This window comes from Ursus arctos, unplaced genomic scaffold, assembly GCF_023065955.2.
Source record: "Ursus arctos isolate Adak ecotype North America unplaced genomic scaffold, UrsArc2.0 scaffold_16, whole genome shotgun sequence".
NCBI lineage: Eukaryota > Metazoa > Chordata > Mammalia > Carnivora > Ursidae > Ursus > Ursus arctos.
In genome coordinates, this window is record NW_026622830.1 from 27385719 (window position 1) to 27401113 (window position 15395).

General features: G+C 41.4%; 1 pseudogene; it reads right to left on the reverse strand.

Annotated features, from left to right (window-relative positions):
- Positions 1-3895: 3895 nt before the first annotated feature.
- On the reverse strand, positions 3896-5355 carry LOC113258256 (ATP synthase subunit d, mitochondrial-like; annotated as a pseudogene).
- Between the last annotated feature and the right edge of the window lie 10040 nt (positions 5356-15395).

Here is a 15395-nt window from a genome sequence, read left to right on the forward strand (position 1 = left end):
CGCATTAGCTAGGACTTCCAGTCCAACGTTGAATAGGAGTGGTGAGAGGGGATATCTTCGCATGTTTCTAATTTAAGGGGGAAATTATCCAGTGTCTCTCCATTAAGTATGATGCTAACCATATTATGGTAAACACCCTTTATCAATAAGTTTGAGAATGTTGCCTATTATTCCTAAGTTGTTCAGAGTTATTATCATGAATGGGTGTTGGATTTTGTCAAGTGCTTTTTCTGCATCTACTGATATGATCATGATTTTTCTCCTTCAGCCTGTTAATGTGATGGATTACATTAATTGGCTTTTGAATGCTGAATCAGATTTCCATACCTAGAATAAGTCTCATTTGGTCATGGTGTATAAGTCTTTTTAAACATTGTTGGATTTGATTTGCTAATATTTTTTGAGTATTTTTGCATCTACATTCATGAAAGATATTGGTCTGTAATATTCCTTTCTTATAAATGTCTTCACCTGGTTTCTATTTCTTTAATAAATATCAGCCTATTCAAATTATCTATTTCTCCTTTTGTGAGTTTTAGTGGTTTGTGTCTTTCAAGGAATTGGCTCACTTCATCTAAGTTAACAAATTTATGGGCATAAAGCTGTTCATAATATTCCTTTATTATCCTTTCAGTGACCCCTCCTTCATGTTCGATATTTGTAATTTGTGTTTCTTTCTTTCTTTTTTTTTTTTTTTTTTGGTTAGCTTGGGAGGCTTATGAATTTTAATGGTTTTCCCCCCTAAGGAACTAGTTTCAGTTTTGTTGATCTTTATTGATCTCTTTTCAATTTCACTGATTTCTGATTTAATTTTTTATTACTTTTTTTCTTCTGCTTAAATTGCTCTTCCTTCTCTATTTTATTTTTTATTTAAATTCAAGTTAGTTAACATATAGTATAGTACTGGTTTCAGGAGTAGAATTTAGTGATTCATCACTTACATATAACACCCAGTGTTCATCACAACAAATGCCCTCCTAACACCCAACCCCCATGTAGACCATCCCCGCCCACCTCCTCTCCAGCAACTCTCAGTTTGTTCTCTAAAGTTAAGAGCCTCTTTTGGTTTGCCTCCCCCTCTGTTTTTATCCTATTTTATTTTTCCTTCACTTCCCTTATGTTCATCTGTTTTGTTTCTTAAGCTCCACTTATGAGTGAAATCATATGATATTTGTCTTTCTCTGACTCATTCTTATTTTGCTTAGCATAATACGTTCTAGTTCCACCCATGTTGTTGCAAATGGCAAGATTTCATTCTTTTTGATCACTGGGTAATAGTCTATTGTATATATACACCACATCTTCTTTAGTCATCAGTCAATGGACACTTCTAGTTTCTTAAGGTGGAAGCTTAGATAACTGATTTCATATCTTCTTTTCTGATATATATATTTAATGCAATAAATTTCCCTCTAACCATGGCTTTTCATACATTTTGATAAGTTGTATTTTCTTTTTTTTTTTTTAAGATTTTATTTATTTATGTGATAGAGAGACAGCCAGCGAGAGAGGGAACACAGCAGGGGGAGTGGGAGAGGAAGAAGCAGGCTCCCAGCGGAGGAGCCCGATGTGGGACTCGATCCCGGAATGCCGGGATCACGCCCTGAGCCGAAGGCAGACGCTTTAACGACTGCGCTACCCAGGCGCCCCTGATAAGTTGTATTTTCATTTAACTCTGGATATTTCTACATTTCTTGAGACTTCTTTGATCCATGCATTATTTAGAAGTTACTTAATCTCCAAATATGTTGAGATTTTCCAGCTATCTTTCTGTTACTGATTTCCACTGTGGTCTAACAGCAAACCTTGTTTGATTTCTATTCTTTCAAATTTGTTCTGGTGGGTTTTATGGTCCAGAATGTGGTCTATTTTGATGAATGTTCCACATGAGCTTTCTAAGAATGTCTATTCTGCTGCTGTCAAGTATTCCATAAATGTCCATTAGATCTAAGGATCTTTGGTGCTCTTCAGTTCAACTACAGATCCTTACTGATTTTCTGCCTGCTGGATGTGTGAATCACTGATTGAGGGGTGTTGGTAACAGTTAATTCATCTATTTCTCCTTGCAGTTCTAGCAGTCTTTGCCTTGCATATTTTGTCAGTCTGCTGTTAAGCGCATACAAATGAAGGATTTTTCATTTTCATCCTTCATTATTATGTAATGCCCCTCTTTACCCCTGATAATTTTCCTCGATCTGAAGTCGGCTTTGTCTGAAATCAATATAGCTACCCCAGCTTTACTCTGATTAACGTTAGCGATGGAATATCCTTCTCCAGCCCTTCACTTTGTATCTGTGTCTTTACAGTTAAAGTGGGCTTCTTGTGGACATGTCATTGAGTCTTGTTTTTATCCACCGTGACGAGGGATTTCAATTGATCCTTTAATTGCTGTATTTAGACCATTCAACATTTGAAGTAATTATTGATATATTTGGATTAATTTAATTTCTATGTCTGTAACTGTTTTGTATTCATTCCACTTTTTCTTTGTTCTTTGATTTTTTAAAACTTGCCCTCTGACTTCTCAAGTTTTCATTTTATATGTTTCCAGTTTCTCTCCTTTTAGCATATCAATTACTTCTTTAAGAAAATCGTTAGTGGTTTCCCTAAAGTGTGCGATGTATGTTTACAACTAATGTAAGTCCACTTTTTAAAAATTGGATGTATAATTGACATATTAGTTTCAGGTATGTAACATAATGATTTGATTATCTGCATGTAAGTACACTTCAAATAACACTACACCATTTCCTGGGTAGTGCAGGTGTCTTGTAACAGAGTAGCTCCAATTCCTCCCCCCCACCATCCCTTAAAACATTGCTGCCACTCCCTTCACTTACCCATATGCTATAATCACCCAGTTCGTTGTTGCTATCATTACTTTGAACAAAGAGTTATCTATAAGATTAGGTAAGTATACAAATACCAAAGATTTTTTTTTTTTTTAATTAGGCTCCATGCCCAACATGCGGCTTAAACTCAGGACCTGGAGATCAAGAGTCGCATGCTCTATTGACTGAGCCAGCCAGGCACCCCCAAACAACAATTTTATTTTACCTTCATTTATATAGATCTGAGTTTCCAACCTATTATCATTTTACTTCTCTCTGAAGAACTTTTTTTTTTTATAAATTTTTTTTGAAGATTTTATTTATTTGACAGGGAGCCAGTGAGAGAGGGAACACAAGTAGGGGAGTGGGAGAGGAAGAAGCAGGCTCCCAGCGGAGGAGCCTGACGTGGGGCTCGATCCCAGGAACCTGGGATCATGCCCTGAGCCGAAGGCAGATGCGTAACGACTGAGCCACCCAGGCGCCCCTGAAGAACTTTTAATATCTCTTGCAAGCCAGGTTTACTGGCCACAAATTCCTTCAGTTTTGTTCGTCTAAGACTATTACTCCTACACTTTTGAATGATAATTTTGCTGGATACAGAATTCTCAGCTGGTGTTTTTCTTTCAACACTTGAAATATTTCACTCCACTCTGTTCTTGCTTGCATGGTTTCTAAGGAGAAGTCTCATGTAGTTCTCATCCTTGTTCCTCAATAGGTAAGGTGCATTTTGTTCCCCTTTGGCTTCTTTCAAGATTTTCCCTTTGTTTTCCTGCAATTTGACTTTTCTTTCTTTTTTTTTTAAGTTTATTTACTTTTTTAAGTAATCTCTACACGCAACATGGAGCTCCAACTGGCAACACTGAGATCGAGAGTTGCATGCTCTTCTGAGCCAACCAGACACTGGTTTTCCTATAATTTGAATATGATACGCTTAGGTGTAGATTTTTGGTATTTACTCTGCTTGGTATTTTCTGAGCTTCCTGAATTTGTGGTCTGGTGTCGATCATTGATTTTAGAAAACTGCCATTACCACTACTTCTGCTTTCTCTGTCTTCTCCTTCTAGTTTTTCTGTTTTGTGTACTTTACACTTTTTTTTTTACTATATATTATCTTTATAAAGATTTTATTTATTTATTTGAGAGAAAGGGAGCACAAGCAGAGAGAGTGGCAGAGGGAGAAGGAGAAGTGAGCTCCCCGCTGAGTAGGGAGCCTGACGTGGGGGCTCAATCTCAGGACCCCGGGATCATACCAGAGCCGAAGGCAGTCACTTAACTGACTGAGCCACCCAGGCGTCCCTATATAATTATTTTTAACTTCTAGCGTTTACGATAGGAGGGCCAGAACTTTCTCCCCAACTCAAGTTTATAAATATTCGGTTGGCTTGTGAGGCCAATAGGGATACTTCTTCTTGTCTAACTTGGTTTCTGGGAAGACTGCATCAGGTCCTCAATGGTCATCTGATCACATGGAATTACATTCTTCATCTTCTCTAGCTCTTTTTCATTTTCCTCAATCCTGGCCTTTGAGAGAGACAAAAACTCAGCACAACTTTTCACATCTTCCTTTCCTTCACCATCCACCTGAACAGTATATTTATCCTCTGGCAGAAAACTTCAGGGCATTAAACTTCTTCTCAAAGTTATCTACCAAGACAGCCTTTGCCACATTGGCCTTGTAGTAAGCCCAGTCAGTAGCAGGTTGCTTCTCAGGGACAGTAGCCAACCTGGAGGTAAGGGTCTCATTCCAGAATTTCAGAAGTTAGCAATGGCCTTCTGGTTTGGGGGTATGATCTCCCCAAAAGCTACCCAGTCAATGGCTTTTAGAGCAAGTTTCTCCCACCCATCTTGAGATCCTTCACCAACCCCAGCAGCCCATGCCCACAGTTCCTAGACATTGTTCTAGTTTTTTTTTCATTATTTTTTCACTTTTTATTTTTTCCAGCTTTATTGAGATATAACATATAACACTGTGTAACCTTAGGGTGTACAATGTGATGATCTGACATACTTATATATTGCAAAGTGATGACCACAATAGGGTTAGTTAACACCTCCATCATTTTGCATGATTACTATTTCTTCTTTTTTTTTTTTCTGGTGAGACCATTTAAGATCTACTCTCTTAGCAACTTCCAGGTACATAATACAGTATTGTTAACTATAGTCACCTTGCTGTATGTTAGATCCCCAAAACTTATTCAACTTCTAACTGAAAGTTTGTTAACATTTGACCAAATATCTCCAGGTTTCTTTCATCCCTCACTCTTGGAAACCACTATTCTATTCTCTGTCTCTATGAATTTGGCTGTTAGTGTATACTGTCTTAGGATTTTTATGATTTCTTGGTTTGGGGTTCTCGCAGCTTCTTTAATCTGTAGGTTTATGTCTTTTGCCAAATTTGGGAAGCTTTCAGCTATTATTTAAGTATATTTTCTGCACTGCACTCCTTCTCTGCTTCTTGTGGTATTCCAGTGACATACATGTATTTTGGTACTTTCCCATAGTCCCCTGAAGTTCTGTTCATTTTGTTCTTTTGTTGTTTCTTTGTTCAAGTTGTAGAATTTTTAGTGGTCTATCTTCAAGGTCACTGCTTTCCTCTGTCATCTCCGATGGGCCATAGTGACCACCCAGTTAAGTTTGTTGTTACTGTATTTTTCAGATTTAGAATTTCCATCTGGCTTTTCTTTATATTTTCTTTGCTGAAATCTTCTCTTTTTCTGTTTCAGGACTATTCATGGTTGCCCACTGAAGCTTTTCTCTTTCTTCCTTTCTTTCTTCTCCTTTTTTGGGGATAGCTACTTTAAAATCCTTGTCAGATAATCCCAACATCTGTCCCATCTTGATGTTAGCATCGGTTTTTTTGTTTTTTTAAATTAAGGTAAGCTCTATGCCCAATGTGGGGCTCGAGTTCATGGCCCTAAGATCAAGAGTCACTCACTGTCCTGACTGAGCCAGCCGGGCACCAGATGTTAGCCATCTGTTGATTGCCCTTTCTCATTCCAGTTCAGCCTTCTTCTGGCTTTTAGTATGACACATAAGATTTGATTTTATCCTGGACTTTTGGGGTATTATATTACGAGTCACTGGTTCCTTTTAAAAACTATGTTAGTATGTATTCAACCTGTTCAAGTTCAGAATGAACATCATGGCTCACTTTTGGGGTCTGTGAGCTTGAATGTCAGCTTAGTTTTTACGCCAGTACTATTTTGGTCTGTCCTGCTGTGCGCTGCCCAGAGGCCAATCTGAAACAGTACAGTAGTCCACATCATGGTTCAGTTCTCAAAGCTTTCACTCTGTTAATTCCGGTGGGTTTCACACATAGGTCACTTGGGGGTGGGGGTGCCCTGGACTTCATACACAAATTGAAACAATCTCTTTTTGCAGCTCCCTCTTCTCTGTAACTCTCCCCACACATTCCAGCTGTGAGAGGGTGGGTGCTGTCTCTTTTGTTACCTTTGCTTAGCACAGTGCAAGGAGAGCAGCAGGGCTCCACCCTGCTGTCACAACACTCCCATGAGGTTGGGAGAGGGAGGAGGATTCTCACTGATCATTTGTGCAGAGTGGGGCTGACAGAGCTCGACATCACAGTTGTCACTGGTAAGGAGAGAGAGGATTACCCACACAGTAGTGCATAGCAGGGATGGTGGACAAGCTCCCCACCACAGTCTCCCCAAAGTCTTCTGCAGAGGGAGGGCTGTGGCTTATTTCATGGTGTTTGCCCGGAGAAGAGCAAGCATTGTCAAAAGGTCTATCTTTCATTGCTGTCCCTCCCAGCCCTTTGACCCCAGAAGGTGGGCTTTCATTGGGACTTTGTGCTTTGGTGATAGTTTTGGGTTTGGCCTTCTCTGGTGCCCAGGCTGGGATCTAGTAAGTAGTAAAGCCTATGAAGACTCCCAGCTACGTCATCCCTTGAGACCCAGGTTGTCTAGCCAGTTCACCTTTTTTCCACCATCAGGAGTCTGATAGTTGCTTTAGATATTTTTGTCAAGTTTTTAGTTGTAGTAAGTGGAAGGAATAGGGTGGAATCCACTTATTCATCTTGTCTGGAAGTGGAAACCCCATGTATTTTTTTTAAAGTCAACTTTTTGAGGTATAATTTACATGCAATAAAACATATCCACTTAAAGTGTACATTTCCATGAGTTTCAACAAAGGTATATACCCATGTAACCACAGTCAAAATATAGAACATTCCCATCTCCCCAAAAGTTTCCCTTGTGCCCCTTCCCAAGCAATTCCCCTCCCCCATCCCAGGCCTCAGACCAGTGCTGACCTATGCCACCATGGATTAGACTTGCCTTTTCTAGAGTTTCAGATAAAATCACATAGAATATATTATCTTTTTAAGATATTTTATTTATTTATTTGAGAGCGAGCAACATAGCAAGAGAGAGTACAAGCGGAGAGGAGAGGGAGAAGCGGGCTTCCCTCTGAGTAGGGAGCCCAATGTGGGGCTCAATCCCAGGACCCTGGGACTATGACCTGAGCCGAAGGCAGATGCTTAACTGATTGAGCCACCCAGGGGCCCCCAGAACGTACTTTTTGATAGAAGTCTGCCTTCTTTTGTTCAGTGTGTCTGTGGGATTCATCTGTATCACCAATGTATCAGCAGTTCATTCTTTTTCACTGCTAAGTAGGATTCCATTATATTTTTGTGTATGCTTCTGTTTGGACTGTCGCCATTCTCTGCTCTTACCTGGCAAGTTCCAAGAGCCAATGGACCACAGTAACTCCTGCCACAGCCATGTTCTGCTCTCAGAGCTCCTTCTCTGTGATCCAAGGGAGAAAAACCTTGATGCCTCACTTAGTACTTACTTCAAGGCATGGGTAGGATACAATTTCAGAATAAAAAGAAGGTTTCTTCTGGATTTACCTGCATTGATCTGCTCTGTCAATATACTTACTAACCACAGGTTCAGACCAAAGTATTCAAAAGCAGTCATTCTCTTAGCAGGGAGTTTTAGGGGTTTGCAGCTTTGGTCTTATATTGCTGTGTCCTCTGCATCAGTAACAGGAGTATGGACATGCTTTTCATTTTATGCAAGCATAACTATCAGATCGCAGTGACGCGTAACTAACGCCATCCCTCCATGTTGAATTCCTGGTGGCTTGTGATGAATTGCATACCTCACCAAACACTCTTATCCACATCCTCAGGTTCTGTTTTCTGTCCAACCCATGCACTCACATCCACAGTAGAAGAAATTTGGTACTCTGGGTGGCTGATTCACTTTGTGATGGCAAGTGACACACTAGCTACAGGGTGACCTGACCTTGTAGATTCTCTCCTGTCTAGTTACATGTACAAAGTGGATACATGATTTCTCTGACTGCTGTCCTCACAAAATTCTGCACTCAGACTCAAAAATGAAGTGCTAAGTGGTTTTTATACAGAAAAACAAAGCCAGTTTTGTTTTCTACCAGTGCAAGTTTGGATATATTCTTTTTAAAAAGACGAATGAGGGGCGCCTGGGTGGCGCAGTTGTTAAAGCGTCTGCCTTTGGCTCAGGGCGTGATCCTGGCGATCCGGGATCGAGTCCCACATCAGGCTCTTCCGCTGTGAGCCTGCTTCTTCCTCTCCCACTCCCCCTGCTGTGTTCCCTCTCTCGCTGGCTGTCTCTCTGTCACATAAATAAATAAAATCTTTAAAAAATAAAAAAATAAAAAAAAATAAAAAGACGAATGAATATTTCCCATTTAGCAAAGTCCTAAGGTAAATAGATGGTTGCCAGGTTTCTAGTTATATTGGTTTCTGTATTATCTATCTGTTCAGACACAAGCTCCTTTTAAAATGTGCCTAGTCAGAATTTCTTCATATACTGCAACCAAAACAACATATTGCAACAGATGGAATACAGAAGTAGATGTGAGAATTCAGCTGTCTTCTATTAAGCCAGGCATTAAAGAGATTTGCAAAAAAATGTAAAATAATGACACTCTTTTTTATTTTTTCAGAGAGAGAGAGAAGTGTGTGAGCATGGTGGAGGGGGCAGAAGGGGAGAGAGAATCTTAAGCAGGCTCCACGCTCAGCGTGGAGCCCGACACAGGACTCAATCTCACAACCCTGAGATCATGACCTGAGCTGAAATCAAGAGTTGGACACTTAACTGAGTCACTCAGGCACCCTAATGCCACTCTTTTAATATGTTTTGTGAGAAAACGTATTTGTAGAAAATTTAGCTATCAAAAAAATTATACATGAAAAACTTTCAAACTAAAGAACACATTTCCAGATTAAAGTGACCTTCTAAATGCCCAAGATAGTAAGTGCAAAACAGCAGAAGATAAAGAAAAGAAAAAAAAAGAAGACCCACACAAGGCCGTATTATGAAATTTCATCATACCACAGATAAGCAGAAGATTCTGGAAGATTTCAGAGGAATAAAAGCAATCGCATATAAAGAAATAAATCAAAATGGCGTCACCCTTCTCAACAACACTGGAAACTAGAAGACAATGCAGCAATGCCTTCATTCTTAGGGAAAATAACTAGAAATCTACAATCATATTCTCAACTAAACTATCACTCAATTGTGAGGGTAGACGAAAGACATTTTTGGATATCACGTGGTAGAGTATTAAAGTAATGGTCCCCAGTGAATCACAACTCCCTTCTACCATTCCCCTTTGTGATGTGACTTCGCTGTTCCTCCCAGTGACAGGAGTCTATTTCTTCATCCCCTTCAGTCTGGGCTGGCCGCGTGACTTGTTCTAACCAACAGAACATGGCAGAAGTGATACTGTGTGAGTTCCACCGCCAAGGCTTTTAAGAAGCCTTGAAGTATCTCCCTTGACCTTCTGGATCAGAGACCACTATGGAACTCACAGCATGTTGTGAAGGTGGGGCACATCTACTGGAGGATGAGGCCACATGAGAAGATACCTAAAAGTGAGGTATCAAGACAAAGCAATGTAATGTGAAATTCTTAGAGTGGCTTAATTGTGTCACCTATTAGATTGTCATTTTCTTTATAATTGTTTATTATTTATTTTATATATTTATTTTGTATTTTTATAATTGTTTATATGTTACTATATGTTTAGGGTATGAGATTTTAATATTTTACAAATGTTTTCTCTTCATTATGCCTTATCTTTTGGTTATGGTGTCTTTCAGGATATAGTTTTTTTTTTTATGGTCACATCTATTAATCATTTCCTTTGTCTTTATGTCTTTGAGATTTTTTTTTTAAACTTTATTTATTTGACAGAAAGAGAGCACAAGTAGGGAGAGCAGCAGACAGGGGGAGATGGAGAAGCAGGCTCCTCGCTGAGTCCCCACTCAGCCCCGATGCAGGGCTCGATCCCAAGACCCTGGGATCATGACCTGAGCCAAAGGCAGACGTTTAACTGACTGAGCCACCCAGGTGGCCTGTCTTTGAGATTTTTAAAAAAGATTTATTTATTTATTTGACAGGGGTGGGGTGGGGAGAGGCAGAGGGAGAGGGAGAGAATCCTCAAGCAGACTCCCCACTAAGCATAGAGCCTGACACAGGACTTGATCCCAGGACCCCGAGACCATACCTAAGCTGAAATCAAGAGTCTGCTGCTTAACCGACTGAGCCACCCAGCTGCCCCTTCTTTTATTTTTTTAAGATTTATTTATTTATTTTAGAGAGAGAGAGAGAGAAAGAGAGAATAGGGGAGGGGCAGAGGGAGAATCTTTGAGCAGACTCCCCACTGAGCACAGAGTCCCAATGCAGGGTTCAATCCCACAACCCATGAGACCATGACCTGAGCCAAAACTAAGAGTCAGATGCTTAACCAACTGAGCCACCCAGGCACCCCTTTGTTTTGTTTCTTAATCCTCACCACCACCACCAAACCAGTACAAGCAATTGGTGCAAAATGGCAGTCACTATCAAAGAGAGAACTTAGAGTTTTAAACAGTTGTTTCTAAGGAGTGGTCTGGAGTTAGGAGAGTCAGGCAAGGAGCTGCTTATTTTCTACTGACGTTTCCCTCAGTCCTGGCTAAAAGTTACATTGATAAAGTGTACCCTGAATCTGACTACTTACTATCCTCACTTCTACCAGTCTGGTCAAGGCCTCTGTTATCTCGGACCTAAATGACCCCAACAGCTGGCTCACTGGTGTCCTGCTTCCACCCTTGCCCCCATTTCAGTTTTCCATTGCTATGAAATAAACTACTTCAAGACCAATTTGTGAAATCTCTTAATTCTTTGGTTCTCCTGAGCTGAGGGAGGTGGTTCCTCTATTCATGTGATGTTGCTGGGGCTGTAGGCATTTGTGGGCAGAATGTCCAAGTGGCTCACTCATCTTCTCTGGCAGTTGGTACTGGCAGTTAGCTGGGTTCTCAGCTGGGACTCTGGGCTGTGGTGTGGGTCTCAATTCTCTTCCATGGGGCCTCTCTGTATAGCTTGGACCCAAGAGCTAGCGTTCCAAGAAGAAGGGAATTCTCTTAAGGCCTGAGCTTGGAAGTCCCAGAACATTCCTTCTACTATCTTCTACAGGTCAAAGCAGCCACAAGGCCAGCCCAGACTCAAGGGGAGTGGAGGAATCACTGGGGGCCATTTTTGGAGACTGGCTACCATAAGCCCCTTCAGTCTATTTTCCACTTTCCAGAGACATCTTTTTTTTTTTTTTTTTTTTGAGATTTATTTATTTGAGAGAGGGAGAATGAGAGAGAGAGAGAGTGCACTCATGCTGGAGGGGGAAGGGCAGAGAGAGAGAGAACCTCAAGCAGACTCCCCTCAGAGTGTAGAACCCAACACAGGGCTTGATCCCATGACCCATGAGATCAGGACCTGAGCCAAAACCAAGAGTCAGAAACCCAACCAATGAGCCATTCCAGAGCCCCTCCAGAGACATCTTTTAAAAACAACTAGGGGCGCCTGGGTAGCACAGCGGTTAAGCGTCTGCCTTCAGCTCAGGGCGTGATCCCGGCGTTCTGGGATCGAGCCTCACATCAGGCTCCTCCGCGATGAGCCTGCTTCTTCCTCTCCCACTCCCCCTGCTTGTGTTCCCTCTCTCACTGGCTGTCTCTATCTCTGTCAAATAAATAAATAAAAATCTTTTAAAAAATTAAAAAAATAATAAAAACAACTAGACCTCAGTCCTCTGCTGAAATCCACCAATGACATCCTCATGCTCACGATACCTGTCACATTAATGCCTTACCTGGCTCCTGCCCAATCCTGTCCTTCATACTTCTGCTCTCCCCATATTGGTCCTTATCGTCTTCCCAACACTCTTAACTCACCACCCTGAACCTTTATACTTGCTGTTCCATCAGCCTGGAACAGTTTCCCTCCAAGCCTCACTTGGCTACTTCACTTCATACTTTGGATACCTGACATTATTTATTTTTGGGGTCTCTGTTAGAATTTTAAGTCCTTGCCAGCAGTGCCTTTCTTGGTCCTATCCTGTATTTACTCCTGACACCTAGAAAATCATTAATCATGAGGCTGGCATACCATAAATACACCCTGTGGTTAACTGAATTTATTTCCCTAAATCTTGGGCATGTACTGCCTTCAGAAATGTATGAATTAATTTTAAAATAGGCAAACTACAGTGGTAATTAGCACACGGATCCAATACTGTACCCGTTCTACATACCCACTGGCAAATACTTCTACCTTCCTAATAAAGCTGACAGCTGCTTTCCTGTGTGCCCTGCGGGGCAGCTGCTGCAGCAAGCCCAGCCTCTGATGGGTCCGTCATCAATCTGCCCTGTGCATTCATGGAACTCAGGGAACTCAGAGGAACTCATCAGACACACTCTGGGCAGACGCCAGGGGAGTGCTGCCCTTGGCATTTTTATTTTAATCCATTTTGGTGTCAGCTGTCCCTCATTAATTCACTGAATTTAATTAGAGGGTTGAATGAGAACCCCTAACCTATGGCATCTAAGAGACCACTGCAGTCCAACACGGTCAATCAGAGTGAACCCACATATATCCAGGAAGCAGGCACGCGTTCAGGGCAGTATGCTTATAGACACACATCCCACGTGTCAAAGACAAATCTAGGTCCAAAACAATATTAACAAAACTTGTTTATTCATAAACTTGCAGCAAGAGAACCCTTCTGCCATCACCCTGCAGGGGTTCAAAGGTGTCAGGGAGTACATTTCATTGAGCAAAAAGGAAACGCTGTCTCAGTGAAAACCATTCCACAAGGTTAGGATTAGTGGAGTGAGGGAGACTCGTGGGTCTTCCAATACATTTGGCCATCCTTGGTTAGCGGCAAGGGGGCAAGTGAGCAGTTTGGGGACATTTCAAAAGAGGAAAGGGCGGAGGGTTTTCTCTGGCCAGCCATTTCCTGGAACAAGTCGGGGGTCGACAGGATGCTTACTTGTAGTCAAACGGTCATCATGGTTAATGGTTAATGGGGGGGGGTGGCTGCTTTCCTACAGAAAGTTTCTCATATGATCATTACATTTAAAATAATTATAATTTTAGAGTTGAACTTTGACCCACCACCCATGGTCCCCACCCCAAGTCCATTCAATGAATGGAAAACCATAGAAACCGTGTCATTTGGTGTTTAAGCCTTAGTCAGCAATGGTCAGAAGCAGAATCAGAAGTTTTCCTGAATCCTACGACTGTGAATACAACCACCATGCTTCTCAAAAATAAAACAAGGAGAACAATGAAAATACAGTCAGTAGAAACATAAACCAGTTCTAGCCAGGCCCAAGGATACCCTTGCTTCTTTAATAGAACCTGACCCTGTTATGGGGCTCAAGGGCTCTGGGCTTCAGGGGTGCCTAAGCCCCTCCCCAGTACTGGGAGAGTCCTCGATTGGTTCAAACCAGTCAGTTCTCCACAGATTCAGTCTCGCTAGTGAACATAAGGGAAAAGTGGGTGGGTGGGGGGGCATCTGGAAAAGAAAGTTTGAGGTTTTTTTTAGTAGCCCATAGAAGTGGTATTTTCTGCGGCAGGACATGGGTCGGGTTTGTTTTCCATGTGTGAGAAAAAGGTTCATACAACTTGGCAATGTGAATTGAAAGTCAAAATCTCTTTTGACCCTACAATCCCGCTTCTAGTATGTTATCCTATAGAATCAGGGTATTTAGGAAAGAAAAAAATTAACACATGCAAAGACGTATTGGCTTTTTGTTCTAATAAAAGCAAAGAATTGGCATTCCCCAAGTATCCAACTACAGGGCATCAGGAAACACTGTGAAAGACTTTGAAACAGGTCCCCCTGTCCCACTGGGACTGTTTTATCTAGCCCCCACACACTTTAAGCTACTTTATAATGATGTAAACTGAGGGAAACACATCATGTAGGTGATTCGTGTCCATACATATGCAAACTGCACCCTGTAAAGTCCTAAATGTAACTGATTATTACTCTGTGGATATTGGCTAATTTTGCCAGTTATATATCTACCAAGCAAATTTTTCAGCATTCTTACTGAGCTAATTATATTTTTATTTGTTCTTTGGATTCTCCTTTGAACCAATTAAAACATCTTACTTGTTCTCTCATTAATGAACAAGTTAAATAAAATCTTTAACGTGTTCGCTTTGTATTTGAGTCACGATTTTACTTTCTAAAAAAAGAAAAATTATCCTTTAGCAAGGTGGTTAAGTAAATTTCGTACATTCATTTGATCTTACTTATAGCCCTCTTCAACATAGTTATAAAGACCATCCAGCAGGGCGCCTGCGTGGCGCAGTCAGTTAAGCAGTGGACTCTTCGTTTTGGCTCAGGTTGTGATCTCGAGGTTGTGGGATCGAGCCCTGTGTCAGGCTCCAGGCTCAGTGTGCAGTCTGCTGGGTATTCTCTCTGCTCTCCCTCTGCCCCTCCCGCTTGTGCTCTCTCTCTAAAATGAATAAATAAACCTTAAAAAACAAACAAAAAACTGTTACACATTAAAACTAAGAGAGGGGCTCCTGGCTGGCTCAGGAGGTAGGGCATGTAACTCTTGATCTCATGGTTGTGAGTTTGAGCCCCATGATGGATGTAAAGATCATCCCCAGTACTAAAATCTTTTTTTTGAAGATTTTATTTATTTATTTGAGTGACAGAGACAGAGTGTGTGCACGAGCGAGCAGGGGGAGGGGCAGGGGGAGAATCTTAAGTGGGCTCTGCGCTCTGCGTGGAGCCCGATGCAGGGCTCGATCCCAGGACCCTGAGCTGAAATCAAGAGTCAGATGCTTAGGGGCGCCTGGATGGCTCAGTCATTGTAAGCGTCTGCCTTCGGTTCAGGTCATGGTCCCAGGGTCCTGGGATCAAGCCCCACATCGGGCTTCCTGCTCAGCAGGAAGCCCGCTTCTCCCTCTCCCACTCCCCCTGCTGGTGTTCCCTCTCTCACTGTGTCTCTCTCTGTCCAATAAATAAATAAAATCTTAAAAAAAAAAAAAAAGGGTCAGATGCTTAGCCAACTGAGCCATCCAGGTGCCCCTTAAAAATATTTAAAAAAAAATTTTTTTTTTAATTAAAGAGAAACAAAGGCTCCCTATTAGTTTCCTCTTCTTGCTGTAACAAACTACCACAAAGTTAGTGGCTTAAAAACAATACACATTTATCATCTTAGTTCTGGAGGTTAGAAGTCCAAAATGGGTCTCGTCGGGCTAAAACCAAAGTGTT